At 35.3% G+C, this 18,298-nt stretch overlaps 1 protein-coding gene across 3 annotated transcripts in view; it reads left to right on the top strand.

Moving 5' to 3' along the window:
* Positions 1 to 6,978: 6,978 nt before the first annotated feature.
* LOC129744301 (sodium/potassium-transporting ATPase subunit beta-2-like) overlaps positions 6,979 to 18,298 on the top strand; it is a 120,985-nt gene continuing 109,665 nt past the window's right edge. The window contains exon 1 of one of the 3 annotated variants that reach the window (XM_055736764.1): positions 6,979 to 7,132. The gene's annotated coding sequence lies outside the window, so the exon portion shown is untranslated. Of the gene's footprint in view, positions 7,209 to 18,298 lie in introns of all 3 variants that reach the window. The other 2 variants (XM_055736765.1, XM_055736766.1) reach the window with 2 other exon arrangements.

The raw sequence follows: 18,298 nt of genomic DNA on the forward strand, positions 1-18,298 counted from the left end.
ATTCGATAGAATCCAGGACGAGTGAGATAGCTTCGTAGTCGACGTTTTTGAAGTCCTGGTAGAAGGGAGCGGATTCCTCTATAGGAGCGTTAACTCTAGTGACATCGAGTGAGACCACTAAAGCTGGGTGATGGGAAACAACTTTAACAAGAGGAGCAGGAGCTAAATCAATAGTCGGATTTCTGAAGCCTTCGTTTATGAAGCAGAGGTCTAGCATACGGCCGTTTTCGTTTTTTAAGCTGTTGATCTGGCGAAGAGTCGCGGTGCTCAAAGAGTCCAGGAAGATGTTGGAAGGAGTCGAGAAATAGGAGCGCATAGGATATGGGAACAAAAAGCCGCCATCGGAAGGACACCATTTCAAGCCAGGCATGTTGAATTCACCGATGACAAGTATCTCATCTTCGGGAGAGCAGATTGAGCTTACTTTGGATAGGCACCGCGAGAAAGACTCAGCTACAAGCGGGTCACAAGAGCGATCAGGAGGCACGTACACTACGCATAAGTACAATTTCCGATCAACGAGATCAATGCGGGCCCAAAGAAGCTCCAAATCGTCCCAGAAACTGTCTTCGATAAGTTGAGCCGGGAGTCTAGAGTTGACAGCAAGTAAAACTCAGCCTCCAGTTGACTTTTTGCTGTTCAGGGGGTTTCGAAGTTTCGATCGCAACGGAACACTGCATAATCGGCCGGGAATGTTGCAGTATCCCAAATGTCAGCGAAAAGACGGTGCAACATTTGTGCTGACAAGGCAGGGTCGGCTTTGAGCATTTCAGCAGAAATGCATCGATTCCAGGCGCTTTTTTAGTTTTCATGTCCTTGATTGCCGCTTCAATTTCAGCCAGCGAGGGCGCTTCCAAGTTGACGCCATTGATGCGACTTACTGTTGGCATCTTGAGTTGCGGATTCTGTTGGTCATTGCTATTTGTGGCTCGGAAAAGTTGTTCAAAATGCTCAGTTCAAAGCTTGAGCTGATCTGTTCGATCTGTCAACAGCTGACCTGCAATTTAGACTAGGTCGACCGAAATCTTAACTGAGAGTTTTTTTCCGTCTTTTATACAGATTGAACTTCAAAAATAAAAATACTTTGTATTTCTTAATAAACAAATAATCAATATACAAGCAATTAAGTTTGACCATTTTTTGATCCGAATACCCTTAATATGTTTGCGGAGGCCCTGCCATCGTCATTTTGTAGGCGGGGCATCAGAGACTGGCAAAGTTGCCAGTCACGTGTCTTTTTTTTATAAGATGGAAATTTGACTTCAAACCATAACAGCCGGGTGTTTGCTGCCGTGAGTGGGTTCGTCCCACTTAATCCACCTTGGGCTTTGTGTGCCAGATGTGCCCCTTGGTTTCACCCTATGATGCTACATCAAGGGGTAGGCTGTGCTCATGCACTTATACATCTCACCCTTTTCCATTTCCTCTTTCTCAATGTTGGTCTTTCTCCTGATCATCTTACTTCATTATCCTCTTTCTCCCTTTTCCTCGTTCTCCTTTTCCTCTATCGCCAACTTCAAACTGGTACAGAAGACCCCGAGATGTGTGCCGGTTAGATAACGCTTTCAAAATAACTCGCGCCCGTCACAGCATCCACTCCCGCAGGATTTCTGACTACCAAGGCATGGGCGATTGACAAACTATTGTCGACTCTCTGTTAAGCCCGTTGCATTTACTACGTTTTACGGAATCATCAAATTTACCTACTCTCTAGATTTTGAGTTACGTTTTCGTGTTTCATCATTAAGTTAATCAGAACACAATGAAATCTCAAAGGATTAAGTGCGCCATGTATATGCCTTGATGGCTTGAATTTTATTGCATAAACGATCAAAATTTATAACTAGACGCGCAATGTAGCATATTCATGCAATCTCGTGTGGGTGCACACGGTCAAAATAAGCTGTTTTATTTTATGATAAACAGCATGATTTCATATAATCAATGGATTGCCTATGTTCGTACATTCTTAAGCCTAATGTCACTTTACTTTATCCTAAGCACGCTACTGCTACGATGTAAACATACGGGATCAAGGTACTCTGCATCCGATCCGTCTCGTCATTGGCCTAGTAGTGCTAGAACAGCTGATCCGTTCACTGATTCTATCCCTCTTAATCCTCAGCGAAGAAGGATGAACCACAACCAAGCTGATGATCAAATCGCAGGACTGTATTGGTGGAGGAGTATGTTTTCGCCTTTCGCATGTTACGGCACATTCATGCTCTCTCTTCTCTCCCTTCACGATCTCACGAACACTTAAACACAAGGACGCTTGCTTAATTCTCGGCACAACAAGCCCGCTTGTGAACGCATGCATGCACTTCTGCACACAATACACTTGATACACCGCCACACAAGATCTTCCTAGATTCTTCAGCTCACCAAGGGAAAGCACATGCAGATGTTTCTGGTTTCGGACGCCTTAGATGCTCGTTGCATGCAAAACGCCGACGACCGATGGCGACGTGTGTACTCCCGTCCGACCCGATCGCACTCGAAAACTATTGGGCTCTCTTCCCCGCCTTGATTGAGCTAGAATAGATCCGAGTGCCACACGCACACGGATTTTCTAAGAGAATGCTTCGTCTGGGAGATTGGACGTAATGTTGAGATTCTCGGTGAAACGGCTCCAGGTAGCAATCTGAACCTATACAAAAGCCCTTAAGGCAAAGTGTTTAGAATAGGGAGTTATGTATGCTGTGTCTGTATTACCTCTGATGAGGGCAAGTTTGTCTGTATTCTCCACGGACCGTTCTAACGAGATCGCACAGCTGACATTCTTATTGGATCAGCGAACTTAGGCTGATGTCAAGCTGAGGCAACAAGCAACGCAACACGTTCACCCGACAAACCAGCTCTTATTTGATCTCCATGGAAAAAGCGCAGACCTGTCATGCTGAGCGCATTGGAAAGCGCGACAAAGCTGATGCCAAGGTGTTTTGTAGCGCGACAAGTAGGAAATCCGACAATTCTTGCAATCCGAGCATGATCTGATAAGTTTTTGACGGTACCCGAAAGAAAGGAGACGATTCAAAGCATTATCAGATGTAGAGAAGTGATGACTTGTAAGGAATTCCAAAGCGACATGTCGCTCCAGCATGACATCCCAATGCGTTGCATTGCAATTCTTATTGGAACGTAGAACCCAAAGCGTTGCTTGTCGCCTCAGCTTGACATCAGCCTTAGCCTGTGATAGGTTCAATTCGTCTAGTACCAATTCTGATCCGCACAATTTGCCCTTACCTTTCTTGATCTTCTGGTTCTTCTCATGCAGAACAATATGGCCTCCTTTGGCCACAGAATGAAATTCACTTCTGTTCCTCGTGATGTTTCTTCTGTCTTATCTCTCGGCTTTCACTCACATGCAGTTGCCTGTTTAGCACATCAGGCTCTTGGTATGTAGTCTGAACGTGGTGACATGCAAATCGTGATGCAGCGTTGCTTTCTGGTGTAATGAGGCACTTCTTTATGCCTAGCAGAATTGTAACGGCGCTTTTAGAAATTACCTGTATAGCACGATCGTTGGTTTGCCAGAGACTGCACTCTGTTGCTCCCAGCAGATTGTTGCATGCACTCGCCTGGTGGGTGTTCCGGATGCGATAATGCACTAATAGGGAGGGATTATTCACACCTGTAGAAACAACTTCTTAATGACGGATTCGCATAACAGCTTTCATTTTTGTAGGAATCACCCGAATAGCACGATCGTCGTACTACGCGGAACTGGCTTTTGACACTCGCAGGGGATAGTTGCATAGGGTTTCTTGAAATGTTTTCCTGTGAGAAAACGTGCTTATGGTAGTCTGCAGAAACAAATGACTCATGTAGGTTTCGTAAGGCTATTGTGCTTCATGTATAAATTACCTGTACCTCACGGCGGTACTAACTCGATTATTGCCGGAGATAATTTAAGACAGGTTTTCCTTAAATTTATTTCGTCGACTTAGATAGACGTCACTTATGTCCATACACTTGGAAAATCAGAAGTGATTATTCGGCGGAAGTGGCTTTGCTTTTGACAATTAGAGTGATCTGTCAGTGCTTCTGCGCTCAGACTTATCGACGTCGATGCAGTCAATGTCGAATGTTCTTAATGTATAATTTGATTGTGAAGAATGTTAAGGTGGTTCATTTTGCTGCATGATTATACAGTTGCGTTCAAAAAAGAATGAAATCGCGTGAAGCTGCGCACCCGCTTTCAACTTTGACGAGCTGCCATTTCTTTCTCGGTTGATATTTTTTCATGAAAATTTTACACAATCTAGTTCAACTATTCAACTAACACTGTACGAAATTTGAAGTCTTTTCAATGACGGAAAACAAAGATAGAGCTATTTCTGTAAAAAAGGGAAATTTGGAGTTGCTTCACTAAACTTGCTGTATCTTCGATAATTTTCATTGAAATATTTTGAAATTTGGTCCAAAAATGTAAAAATGTTTGATCTAATACCAGGCCAAGTTTCGTCAAAATCGATGAACGTGATCAAAAGTGGTGCCGGGTAGAAAATCAGGTACATTATAGCCCAACATACGATTTCATTCTTTTTTGGACGGATGTTTGTATGGAAAACATCGTAATCCATGTATTCTTGGTTTTTCCTTCAACAAAATCAAAATTTATCACAAAGAAGGTTGTAAATTGATAGGAACTTCATTCGTGCTCTGTTTCGGAAGAAAAAATGTTTCAACAGAGTTCAGAGTAAGAAGAACAGAGTTCCAGAAATAACCTACTAATTATTCCGATAAACGAATTTGATACACAATTAAAGCGAGTATACTATTCGCTCTTGTGTTTCAATACCAGCTCTGTTGGAACAATTTCTATTTCTAAGCAAAGCAGGAATTAAGTTTCTATCAATTTACAACCTTCTTTGTGATAAATTTTGATTTTGTTGAAGGAAAAACCAAGAATACATGGATTACGATGTTTTCCATACAAACATCCGTCCAAAAAAGAATGAAATCGTATGTTGGGCTATAATGTACCTGATTTTCTACCCGGCACCACTTTTGATCACGTTCATCGATTTTGACGAAACTTGGCCTGGTATTAGATCAAACATTTTTACATTTTTGGACCAAATTTCAAAATATTTCAATGAAAATTATCGAAGATACAGCAAGTTTAGTGAAGCAACTCCAAATTTCCCTTTTTTACAGAAATAGCTCTATCTTTGTTTTCCGTCATTGAAAAGACTTCAAATTTCGTACAGTGTTAGTTGAATAGTTGAACTAGATTGTGTAAAATTTTCATGGAAAAATATCAACCGAGAAAGAAATGGCAGCTCGTCAAAGTTGAAAGCGGGTGAGCAGCTTCACGCGATTTCATTCTTTTTTGAACGCAACTGTATATACTTCATAACGGTAACAAAACTACCAAGCTAGAATCCCGTCACAATCGCCTGATATCTCTGCTTCCTTTTGCTGCAGGAATGATCATAGCTGAACACGTGAGACCTTTTGAGTCCCACCATACGTATGAGTCCAGATTAGGGTTATACCGCTACCTAAGATCGCGTTGCTTTTGAATTGTAGTGTCATACGAGGCCCAAGACCTTTCATTAGTTTGTCAAGTTTGGTTGACTATCTCGCTCTCCGTCCATCATCTTTCCTGATTCCTCTTGTCGACTATAGCACGCCACGACTGTTCGCTGTGACACATTTCACTCGCAATGTTTTCAGCGTTCAAATTTAGAAGTTCTTGACGCCTCAAAACGAACCTGGGGCAGAAAAAGATAGCACGTTCTGCCGATTCCTCCGAATCTACGCATTCCGCAATAAGGCGAGCTGATAAGCTTAAACCGATGAAGGTATTGCTTAAAGCACCCATGACCCGAAAGGAACTGCGTCAGGTAGCAGTTGACCTCTCCATACTTCCGATTCACCCAGTCTGAAAGTCGCGGGATCAGCCTATGCGTCCATCTTGCGTTTTTCGATGCGTTCCATTGCTCCTGCCGCGATGACAAAAGCTGCATCTGTTGATATGGTCCTGTATGCACAGGAAACACGCATGGCTATCAGCCGATGTGTGCTCCGTAAACTGCATCTGTTGAGCTCTACCTCTACGGCAGAGCTCCAGGTTGCTCCTCCATATTGTGGTTTCGAAAGTGCTATGCTCGCAAGGAGACGTCTATTGTTACTCTTTGGACCAAAACAGTTCGGCATAATCCAGGCCAATGCATGGATAACTTTCACAACAGTATTTGACAACAAAAGTTAAGCGATTGCCGACCATAACTCCGAGGTATTTCAGCTGCTGATTTGAAGATGTCGTGTGTTCTCCAACAGTATTCACCATGTGTGGCTCAACTCTTTTGTTCGTCACGAGCAGAACTTTAATTGTAGGTATAACGAATTTCGGGATCCCTAATTTGGGTTTAATCGTGATTTCTAATGTGTACGTACATCGTTCACATTCTAAATGGCACTTAACGTCCATATTGCTGAATTCTCTTTAGGGACTTACATTTTAAGACACCCTAAGCTGAATTTTTTTAATACAAATGAATAAGATATAACTATCTGATTGATATGTGATTAATTTTTAATGATTGTCACTTAAAATTATCATTTTTTCATATTTTTTTTTTTGAATATACAAAATCCTACAAACTATAGGTGATGAACTACGGAATATAGTGTGTCATCAATCCCGTAGGGCATGATGACCATAATGATTTCGGTTCAATCGATCAAAACTGTCAGATTCCTTAATTTGTCCCTCCCAGACCTTTCCCCCACATTGTATGCTAAAGTGTTCTTTCCAGAGTAGAGCGCAATTGCTACAACTGATTGCAGTAGTGTACCAGTAGTGAGTGCCCTCGGCGCCGATCGGTAATGATCTGAACAAGTGGACGTAGACGCGTCGTTTGGAACAGATCGCTCCTACACTGTACCCCGTCAACGACAAAATCATCAACGGAATTCATAAGCATCAGTTAGCATCATCGTCATCGCCATCATCATTATCACCAGCGCTTACTGGTCCAGAGCCAGAACCAGAGGCCAGGTCAAGCGGTTTGAACTGTCTTAGTCTGCTTCTAGCCGTGCGCGGATTAAAACGTTTTTCTTCGCTGGTTCGTCGGATGTTCTGGATTTTCCAAAGTGCCGATCCCGTTTGATATTAAAAGTGCGCCCCAAATTATTGTAAATCAACCAAATCTTTGATTTTCCATTAAGTAGCACGTTTTGTGGCATTTCGAATGGTGGGAAACGTTTGAAATGTTTATTTTTTCACGGCCGGATAAGTGTTACACCTGTTGCTGGAAATGATCGCGTGAGAGGAAAAATTAAGGGAAAATGGGAAATGCTCTGCCAGATCGGTGGTTTCTTTTCGGTTTCAGTGAAAAAGTTGTGGATTCGTTGGATTGCCGCCAAATGATCATTAAAAATACTTCTATCGAGTGCGAAATATTGGATCGAAAACGGTGGATTTAAATCCCGGAGAAAGGAAACACACTTCGAGGGACGATCTTGGAACGCGCTTGGTGCATCAGAAATTATTGGCAACCGAAAGTGATGGACGACATAGGATTACAAATTGTGCCGAAGGACGTAATAAATAAATCTAGTAAAATATTTTGGAGCACATTCAAGAACAGAAGCAAAAACTGCTGGCGTCAGACTTTCGGATGCGACGGTTATTTTTTTTGCTAAGCAGATTCGTTTTCGAATTGATAAGCAATGATGATCTGTGCTTAGTAGTCATTAACCAAAATCGCGCTGTATTAGGAAATTCAATGGCTAATTTGAAAAAAGAAATAAAATCAAACGGCTTTATATTCTAAGATTCAACGTTCAAACTGCAGTATTAAAAGGGAGAAAGAAAAATTAACCGAGCTCGCGTCGTCGAATGATCTTTGGCACTCTTATCGCATACTCGCCAGTAGTTTAACCCAGCAGAATGTCTAGTATCAACAATAATTCCCGTACAAGTATAGTTTCTGTTTATAAGGAGCAAATCATTTTATGTTCACACTAGATCGCATCAGTAAACATGGCTGGCGAAACTGATTTACGACTATACGAACAAGCGATGGTCGATGTAAACAGAAATCGGAAGTCTTTAAACCGATTCAATTAGGTCGCTGGCAATTTGAAGCCGAATTTCGTTTATGGTGAGAAAGTGATACACTATGGTTTGCAAGATGTATAATTTTCTATCATTTATTGCTTAGAATAAGCGTTTTACTACCTTTATCAGTAATAAATAGAAAAATACCATTAAAATAACCATTTTAACATAACGTAATCACAGATTCGGAAGCCGTAAGATACGAGCTCCGAAAAAAGGATCATTGTAAACATAATTAGTAGAAAAACTCACATGTACATTCATATATTAGATTCAAAGAAAATTTCTTAACTTTTCCTAAAATACTGGTACCACAACCCTATGCAAACTTTATTCTCGCTAAGCATCCCTTGTTTGACCAAAAGAGCTGAAATTAGCAAAGTACCACCGGGAAAACGAAGAATTACTTCAGCTCTATTGAGTACGTGACATAGTTATTCTTTCGGTTACCCAAATCATATGTAATACACATTTATTGATTGAGTATAAAAATAAACTTTTCATAAGATGCAAAACATACTTCAAAGAATTGACTTTTTTGTATTTTTTTATATCCATATCTTTGCCGAAAACGATATTGTAAGCTGTAAACCCCAATAGAAAATAATAAAGGGCTTTAGCATTTTGCAATAAAAACCTTTTATGAAGGATTTCAATTTAGCTACAAAGCTTTCTTAAAAGCTTGATTTGCTTTCAATAAATCATATATTTTGTGTGCATTGCCGTTTTAAAAAAAAAACAACAAAAATTAAGCATTAATAGAAAATTTTTTGGAAAATTTAATTTTTATGTTTTTTTTAGAATTATCGATTAAACTAGAAGCACTTCAAAGACAAAAAGCTATTGTTTGTTATTCAGACAGAATATTTCCATCAATATCCAAAAAGCTTTAAGTAATAACATATAAAACATGGAATTAAGTTATAGACATGATTGTGATTGGTCACAAAAACGAATCAATGGCCTTGTACAGAATTTTTTTTCTACATATAAATGAATTCTTTTTAAAAACAGTTTCAAAAATGTTTTCACCAAATAAAAAATGAACACAAGATCAAACTTAACTTAAGTTATTTTTGACGATCTTAAAAAAAGTTTACTTGTGGAATGCATCAAAATGTCTTAGATCAATTAGGGTGGATGTTCCTAATTTTGGCATGGGTTCCTCCTAATGATTACATGCCGTAGATTTAGACTATTTGAGACGTTATTTTCCACTTATCCTAACTGCAAAAACAACTGACTATGTAACAAATCATCTCAACTCTAATTATACAAATGATTTATTTATCTAACTATAAGGATTTTTTGTACAAACTACATTGTTTAAAAGTATGTCTAAATTGATCGGAATTCTTAGGATTTTGCTTCAAAACAGCTTTTTAATTATGGAAGAAATAAACTAAATTTTCAAACTGAATTTTCTGAAAATATTTGTCGGATTGTTTTTCATCGTGACTTTTGTGATTAGAATGTTAATATCATGTGTATTTAGGTTAAAACTAAAAAAAGCTATGCCATAATTAGGAATACTTTTTTCAGTGTGTTCCTAATTATGAACATAACCAAAGTGTTCCAAACTATATCGAAGTCATTTATAGCATGTTTCTGACAAGAATCTGATTGATGCTAAAATGATATATATAAACTTTAAAGTTAATATATAACATGGAAGTTTTTTTTTTAACTTCATTATACTTTTCAGTTGAAAAAAGTAAAAAAAGTACATTAATCTATCGTGGATCAAACGACATCTTCTTGTTCAATCTAATGTTTGAGTTTAAAATATACAATCAAGAAAACATTCTTGTTTTTGCCATTTAAGACGATTGAAGAAAGACTCACGAAAAAATAATAGGATATCGTCAAGTTTCAGAGAGAAAAAAATCAAGAAAAAAGGACTGAATAAAACAAAAACGTTACAAACTTAAATGTATCTAATACTTTGAATTTTCTTCTTATTCAAGTATAATAAATGTAAAATGGAAAAAAATAGCTGAGAAGAAGAAAAAAATCAAACAAGTTTCAACAGTGTCCATTAGAAAGGCAAAGTATGATTTTTTTAATCCACTACTTTCTTTATAACAATGATTTTAATAGGCACGTTTTTTCTGTTAATATTTCGAAAAAGTTATAAAACTCACGATGAAACGGTGAGTTTTAAGATTTATTTCATAAAACTATAAAAAAACATACAAAACATAAACACTTTCCCCTCATATCTCCATAATTAGGAACACATATGTTTATAATTACAAACAATTGGTGCCGAATTAGGAACATCAGCACACTTTGAAAAACATACAATTTTTCAAAATAATTAAAGCCAAAAATGAGTAATTCAAACTTCAACAGAGTCCAGAGAAGAATTTGGAACTAAGTTACAAAAATAATTTTTACTAAAAATTAAAGATTAGGCCTACTCAAATCAAAACTTGAAAGCCCTGACAAAATATAGCAAAATAAGGTACACCCACCCTTATTTGATATGTCAATACCTGGATGAGGCAAAAAGAAATTAGCTGCAGCATTTTTTTTACTTTTCGACAAAAAAAACTGAGCAGATTTCGAAAAGAGTTATCGTTTAGGATAAAAATGTTTGCCGGAACCAAACAAAATCAGTTTAGAAGAATTTGCAAACCTGTGCAATTTTAAGACTAACTAACTCTTTAGCCAAAATAGGAAAGAAATGCATTCCTACATTGATTTTGGTGTAGATATTTTATTCAAATCAGTTTTTTGGTATAGATCTGTTCTTTTGTCAATTATCATTGACTGATTATGCTTAACCCTTTGATGCGTAGTGTTGTTTTAAAACAACACTAATCAAAATCCAAATATCTCGGAAACGCTTAGAAATTTTTCAGTAATGTATGGACAAAAATATCATAGAGATTGAAAGAAATCAGCCCATGGTATTTTTATTACGATATTTGAATGTATGCGTGAGATATCGAACAAAGTGCTCGGAAAAAATGCAAAAATCGAAATGATTATTTTTTCTTATGTAAAAAATGGTTTTTGCGAAATCGCTTCTATTTCTTTAAGTTTGAAAATTATAACAATTTTTTCAATCTCAATCAATTTGGAAGAAATCGTATTGAAATAAATTAAAAACTTCTAATATTATTTTTAAATTTTGATGGGCCATCATTTTTAAAGTACTCAAAATATCGACATCAAGGCCGGATTAAGAGGGGGGCAAAGGGGGCAATTGCCCCGGGCCCCCCGGCTCAGGGGGGCCCCCCGAGGGAAAAAAAAGTTTAACATTACTTAAATTATACTATTTCAATTTCTACAAATCCATGGAAAGAAATCAAGACTAGAAAATCGGAATGAAAACTTGAAATATAACAAGGGGCCTCCGTGAAATAATATCAAGAAAAGTTTTTCAAGTTAAGAGGGCCCCCTAAAGTAAGTAGTGAAGAAGTTCTCCCGCATATTGCGGGCTGAGAATATCAAAATTTTGGTATTGAATTTCAAAACTTTCAACTCAAAATCTGGACAAAAATATTGTAAACCAAATTCGAAAAAAAATAAAGAAGAATATGAGGTAAAATACCTTCATTTTTCTTTTTTTCATCGATACATGTTCGCTCACAGTGCCAAGAGAGAACAGATAAGCTTTATGATAAACATTTCAGAATTTTACCCGGGCAGTATCCGGGTTTATACCGGGTTTTATTATAAATTTTCACTTTTCAATCAATAGGTATTATTGAACTTTCCGTTGGGTTAAACATTCTAAACAGTTTTCTCTTCCAATTTTTGAAAATAAATGCTTAAAAAAATTGTAGTTGCTTAAATTGGACCGATCGACAGTACAAAGTTTCTTTATTAACTTTCCATCCCAAATTCTGCGTATGACTTATAATTCGTATTGGAACATTTCCAATTGATTCAACCCAAAATTTTATCAGCTACTGAAGTAAATATTCTGAATTCAGTATATCATGTTCCAAATGATCATTCTCAAATTATCATAAAAACGATCTAAAAGTTGAGTTTCCAATATCATTGAGTGATTTTCTTAACATGAATATTTCTATGTATTTAATCTTATCTTTATCCAGTTTCAATTCATTGAGATTTTCAGGTCTTGTGGTGTTTTTTAGTTACTGAAATTTATTTTCATGGTTTTTCTGAATTTTGAGAACTCAAGATCTTTGTTTAAGGTAATAAACTCATTTGGATTCCTTTTTTCAATGATAAATGATTCTGTGATTTAAACATTTTATCTCTATTCCGATTTTATTTTCAATCGATCATTTTTGCACTTACACTCCTTGAGCTTTGAGGGCATCCAATTAAATTTTTGTCACATTTAGAATAACAATTTGATAATCATTTTTTTAATCTGATGAGAATCATATTCATGAACATGTTCATAAAGGTTTTTTTTTAAGTTCACATGTGGTGAAATTTCTGCTTTGGCTCTGATTGTAACTTCGAATAATTAATATTTTTTTCAAAATTTGATTTGAATTTATGATTTAGATTTGAGGCACTGAATTCTGGTTCGGAATATAACCTGATTTTTATTCTTGAATTCTTAAACTCTTGTATGTGTACCTCTATGGAATTTGAGATTGATTATTTTGTTTATTTTTTTGAATTTTGTCTTCTTTGTTTTATATCTTCATTATACTTCTCAATTGTCATGAGGTGAATATTTCCCGATGAAACAAAAATGAGAAAAAAACATTGCATTTTTCAGCTCAAATCAGAGCATTGATTTTATTTCAAATTTCTAAACTCTTCCGCGATGTTTGCACGTGATTAATTCACAATTTTCATTTGAAGGTACCAAAAACTATCTTCTAGGCGGACAACATGGCTATTTGAGAACAGTATGCTGAACTCATCTCCAGTTCTTTTACACGTTTGAAATGTTTTGTATTCTCTGGGATAGCATTTGAAAAAAAAAATCGAATCATAGGCCCCCCCCCCCCCCCCCCCCCCGAGAAAAATTTCCCCGGGCCCCCCGATGGCTTAATCCGGCCCTGATCGACATCAAAACTGTTCAGTTATGTTATTCGAATTAAAACGTTAAATCTTCATCACTAGAGGTGATAGAAAAAAATCGACAAAAGGTTCGAAGTCAAAGTTTTTAAGAATAAGTTTTCAAACCCTCAGAATTGAGTAATTTACCTCACAAAAAAACAAAATCAACACTAAACTTTAAAAAAAATATTAAACCATTAAATTAATTGAATGAATTTTGTTATTGAAATTCTGTCTGAATTGAAGTGAATTCATCTAACAAACGTTCGATATGAAAAAAGGTTGAATGAAAACGAAACTGTGTGTACTGTTGTAATATGACACATTTTTCAACTTCAAAGCATTGCAGAGTGGTCTTGAAATGAACTTTAGCGGGAAACAATTACACTAGTTTACAGCATTCTTAAACTTAGTAAATTGAAGGTCAGTAGAACCGTTTTTGAGGTATGCTCCAAATATGAAATTTTGGAAAAATAAAAAAAGTTCTTGTACTTAGATGAAAATAACTCGGACGGCATAACAGTAATTTGAAACCCCACTTTTGCATATTAAAGGTGAATAAATTTTCTATCGATCATCTCAACACTGTTTTTGCGTATGATCAACAGTATTGTTGATATTAGTGACTTTATGATAGAAAAAAATATAAAAAACGCATTTTTTTTAGAGAAAATTTTGTTTCAGCGAAGTTTTATACTCGATGGTAACATTTAAAAATCTGATTTTGTTTTGCGCTTGAATGTCAATTTAAAACAAAGATTTTAAGTGGTTGTTTATCAAAATCAGTTGGAATTTGAAGAAGTTATGGCTACTTTACCATAACAGTATTTTTTGTAGTTTTTAATAATTTAACGAACCGCAGTACACTTATCATAGTATAGGAAGAATGAAACATGATAAATCTCACTCGCTTCAAGTCAAAATTATTCATTCGCTTACCAAAAGGTCACATGTCAAATTTCAGGAAGAGCTGACCATAGAGAGATGTTGCTTGAGTCTCAAACGTGAATAAAAATTTAAGGTATATTGCCCGGGAGGAACGAAAAATACTGGTTTTTCATCAATAACTTTTTTCATCACAAACCGATTGTTTTTGATGGTTGATTTTCTTAAAGCCTAAGTTGAGACAAATATTTCACCCGAAGACAGTAACTCGATTGGGTTTGAAACAGGAAAGTTATTGTGGTTCCAAGATTGTATTTTGGTCGAAAATTCTCGTATTTTACGCAATGCGTAAAAAGTCCTCATTGAGTGTTGGACAAAATTTGCGGCCTTTGAATTGCAATAACATTTTTACTTCAAGTCCAATCGTGTTGCAGTATTCGGCTGAAATATTTGTCTCAACTTAGGCTTTAAGAAAATTAACCATCAAAAACAATCGGTTTGTGATGAAAAAAGTTATTGATGAAAAACCAGTATTTTTCGTTCCTCCCGGGCAATATACCTTAAAACTTTATTCACGTTTGAGACTCAAGCAACCCCTCACTATGGTCAGATCTTCCTGAAATTTGGCACGTGGCGTTTTGGTAAGCTAATAAATAATTTTGACTTGAAGCGAGTGAGATTTATCATGTTTCATTCTTTCTATACTATGATAAGTGTACTGCGGTTCGTTAAATTATTAAAAACTACAAAAAATACTGTTATGGTAAAGTAGCCATAACTTCTTCAATTTTCAACCGATTTTTATAAATAACCATTTGAAATCTTTGTTTTAAATTGACATTTAAGCGCAAAAGAAAAATAGATTTTTTTAATGTTACCATCGAGTCTGAAACTTTTGCTGAAGCCAAGTTTTTTCTAAAAAAAATGCGTTTTTCATAATTTTTTCTAACATAAAGTCACTAATATCAACAATACTGTTGATCATTCGCAAAAACAGTGTTGAGATGATCGATAGAAAATTTATTCACCTTTAATATGCAAAAGAGGGGTTTCAAATTACTGTTATGCCGTCCGAGTTATTTTCATCTAAGTACAAGAACTTTTTTTATTTTTCCAAAATTTCATATTTGGAGCATACCTCAAAAACGGTTCTACTGAGATTTCTTTGAATTTCATTTTTGGATTCAGCGCTCGATTTAACATTTAAAATATTGGTCAGTCAATCAAGTTCACGATTTTTTTTAAATTTTGTAAACTAGTGTTATTAGCGTCTTTCCCTAAAGTTTGATGCATTTGATGTCTTAGACAAACTTTTACAACACTAAAGGTGGCCATTTTGAATGGAATAATTTTTGGGTGGTTCATAAATTTTCAGAGAAATGAAAATTATTTACTAATTGTAATAAGATAGAGTCCTACATCGTTCTACGATGTTGTAGTACAAAAAAATTCATGAAACTTTGTCAAAGACATGAAGCATATAAAGCTATGGTCCATTAGTAATCAGGCACTTCATTTTGGAAATAGCTACGATTGTGTAAAATTTTTGCAGCGTTGTGTTGGTTATAAAAAGAGCTATCTTGTCTATTTTTTCAGATGTTTAAATTTTCATGTATCTGAGATTTTTACGATGCAAGGTATGGTGAAAATAATGTTGCACAATTACCTCGAAAATCCATCATTTTACGGATTTCCCGCCAAATTGTCACGCAGTTGGCATGACCCTCTCAGAATTCAAAGAATCTTTGTGGGCATAAAGATCTTACCTAGTACAGCAACCTGGCATCCTTAGTTTATCCAAAAAAAAACTAGACTAATTTTTGAAAAGGACCAAACTTTTCATGCAAAAATTATATAAACATTTTAAGCTCGAAAATTACAATTCCTACCCAAATATGATTGAATTTTTGTAAAAATGATTGAAATTTTACAACAAAATATTGATGTTTTTTTTTTTTAATCCAACACTGATGCATTTCAAAAAGTAAAACTCAGTTTCCGAAAAAACGCCATCTCAGAATTTGATGGCATTTATTATATGCCGGGTAATATTAAAGGGAAAACAGTTTTTCTAACAATAACTTTTTCATGATTTTTTTTTAATCTTGTAATTCATTTTTTTTACAAATACTTCGGAAACAAGCTTCAGGTAATCTAATTTATTTTCATTAAAAAAAAACTACACCAATGCAATAAACCATAAATTTTATTTTAAAATTATACACTTATAAAAATATTTTATTTCAGTATTGACTTGAAAAGTTTTTGTTAGAATACTTTTTTCCCTTAAATATACAAAAGTTGCAGTGTATGGACGATTTGTAGGCATTATGTAGGCATTTGGCATAAGAAAAATAATTTCATGAAATTCTGAGAAGGTGTTTTTGGGAAATTGAGTTTTGTTTTTAAAATGCGCTTTTCTCAGTGTAAGATTTTAAAATATTATTTGTAAATATTTTTTCTTCTAAAATTTCAGTTATTTTTATTAAACTCTGTGGTCTACACATTTGTGTAGGAATTGTAATTCCAACATGTAATTTCAAGGCTAAAAATTTTCATAAAAAATTGACCTGACATGTTTGGCCCTTTTCAAATGTTAGTCTAGGTCTTTTATTTGGGAAAACTAAGTATGCCAAGTGCCTTAACTACGTGAGGACTATACACACACACACACATCTCCATTCAATTCTGAGAGGGTCAAGCCAACTTCTTGTCGATTTGGCGCGAAATCCTTCATATACGTTATTTGATTTTTAAGATAAGTTGAGCTGAAATCTATCTTAGCATAGCAGTCCAAAGCATAAAGCATCACAGAAATCTGCAACAATACTTAAGAATATGTATTTTGTAAACAGTTTCTGGCACGAAAATATGCTTCAAAACTATGTGGATTGTTTTAAGTGTCTGGGTCAAATTTGGTGTTTAGTTTTGCATTGTGTGTTGTCGATTGTTGTCAGGCGATATGTCTTAAATCTGCGTTCTTTTAAAACTCCCAAAGTTATTTTATTTTTAAGTGAAAATGTTGGTCTAAGATGTAAAAGAAAAATCTTCAGCATTTTATAATAATTTTGTGATATTTAAACTACATTACAAAAATTAAAAATTGAAAAAATGCTTAAGTAAACAAATGTTACATCTTACTCTCCCGTTGCATGATACTTCTTATGACGATTTCATCATGTCGAAGTGTGCCTAAAGAGCTTCGAGCAAGCATTTCTTCGCTCTACTATGATGGGTTATCAAATTTAAATAATCAGGAAAAATATATTTTTGAGGTGAATCCAGAAAATAATGGCTCCCAGCTTAGCGTAAAATTATTAAATTTCGATTGAGATGTGCCAGAAAAAGGTAAAGAAAGCATCTATTGATATTAAAGATACCTTTTCAAAATATGTAGGTATACATAAAGCTATAGCTTCTTCAAATTGGAATGTGTTTTTCTACGGTCCAAAAAGTTTTGTTTTCCTAAAATATAAATATGAATATTTTCAAAAAAAATTTTATTTTATTTTTTTTTAATTAAACAAGAAGGATAGTTTAGATATGGGAGAGTAGACTGAGTCGATTTGGGGTCATTTCTGAATTTTTCAAACCCTGAGGCCTAAAAAGCTTCGTTTTGGTTAAAAAATCATCCATGATTTTTTGCAGAATTTTTCAGTAACGTTTATATGAGTAAATTTGAACTTTTAGTTTTTTATAGGAAAACTTAATATTTTGTACGAAAAAATCAACATCATTTTTGTTACTTCTGTGGAACCGAGCCTGCTAATGGTATTTGTATCAATTTATAAAATTTCTAAACGAAATTTTCCTCTAAACAACTTGGTTGTTCATTTCTAATTAGGCAAAACAGTTATTAGGTGTTTTACAGGGATATGTCTTTTGGCATTGAAAAACAATAAACTCAGTAGACATCACTGCTTGCGCCTAGCGAAGTATTGCTTGAGAATTAGTCATGCAATACTTCGCTAGGCACCTAGCGGTGATGTCAATTGATTTTATGTTTTTCAATGCCAAAAGACATGCCTCCACTCAACACCTAATAACTTTTTTGTCTTATAAGATTCGAAGCTACGGTCTTCGACAGCGCTGTTCAACGGAAAATGTCCCTTAGAGAATTTGTAAATTGGCATAAAAACCATAAGCAAGCTCGGTTTCACAGAAGAAACAAAATATTAAATTTTCTCATACTAATCTAAAAGTTCAAATTTTCTCATATAACCGTTACTTCAAAATTATGCAAAAAATCAAGGATGAGTTTCAAACCAAACCGAAGCTTTTTAAACCCCAGAGTTTGAGAAATTCATAAATGACCCAAAATCAACTCAGCCT

Source organism: Uranotaenia lowii, chromosome 2 (genome assembly GCF_029784155.1).
Source record: "Uranotaenia lowii strain MFRU-FL chromosome 2, ASM2978415v1, whole genome shotgun sequence".
Classification (NCBI taxonomy): domain Eukaryota; kingdom Metazoa; phylum Arthropoda; class Insecta; order Diptera; family Culicidae; genus Uranotaenia; species Uranotaenia lowii.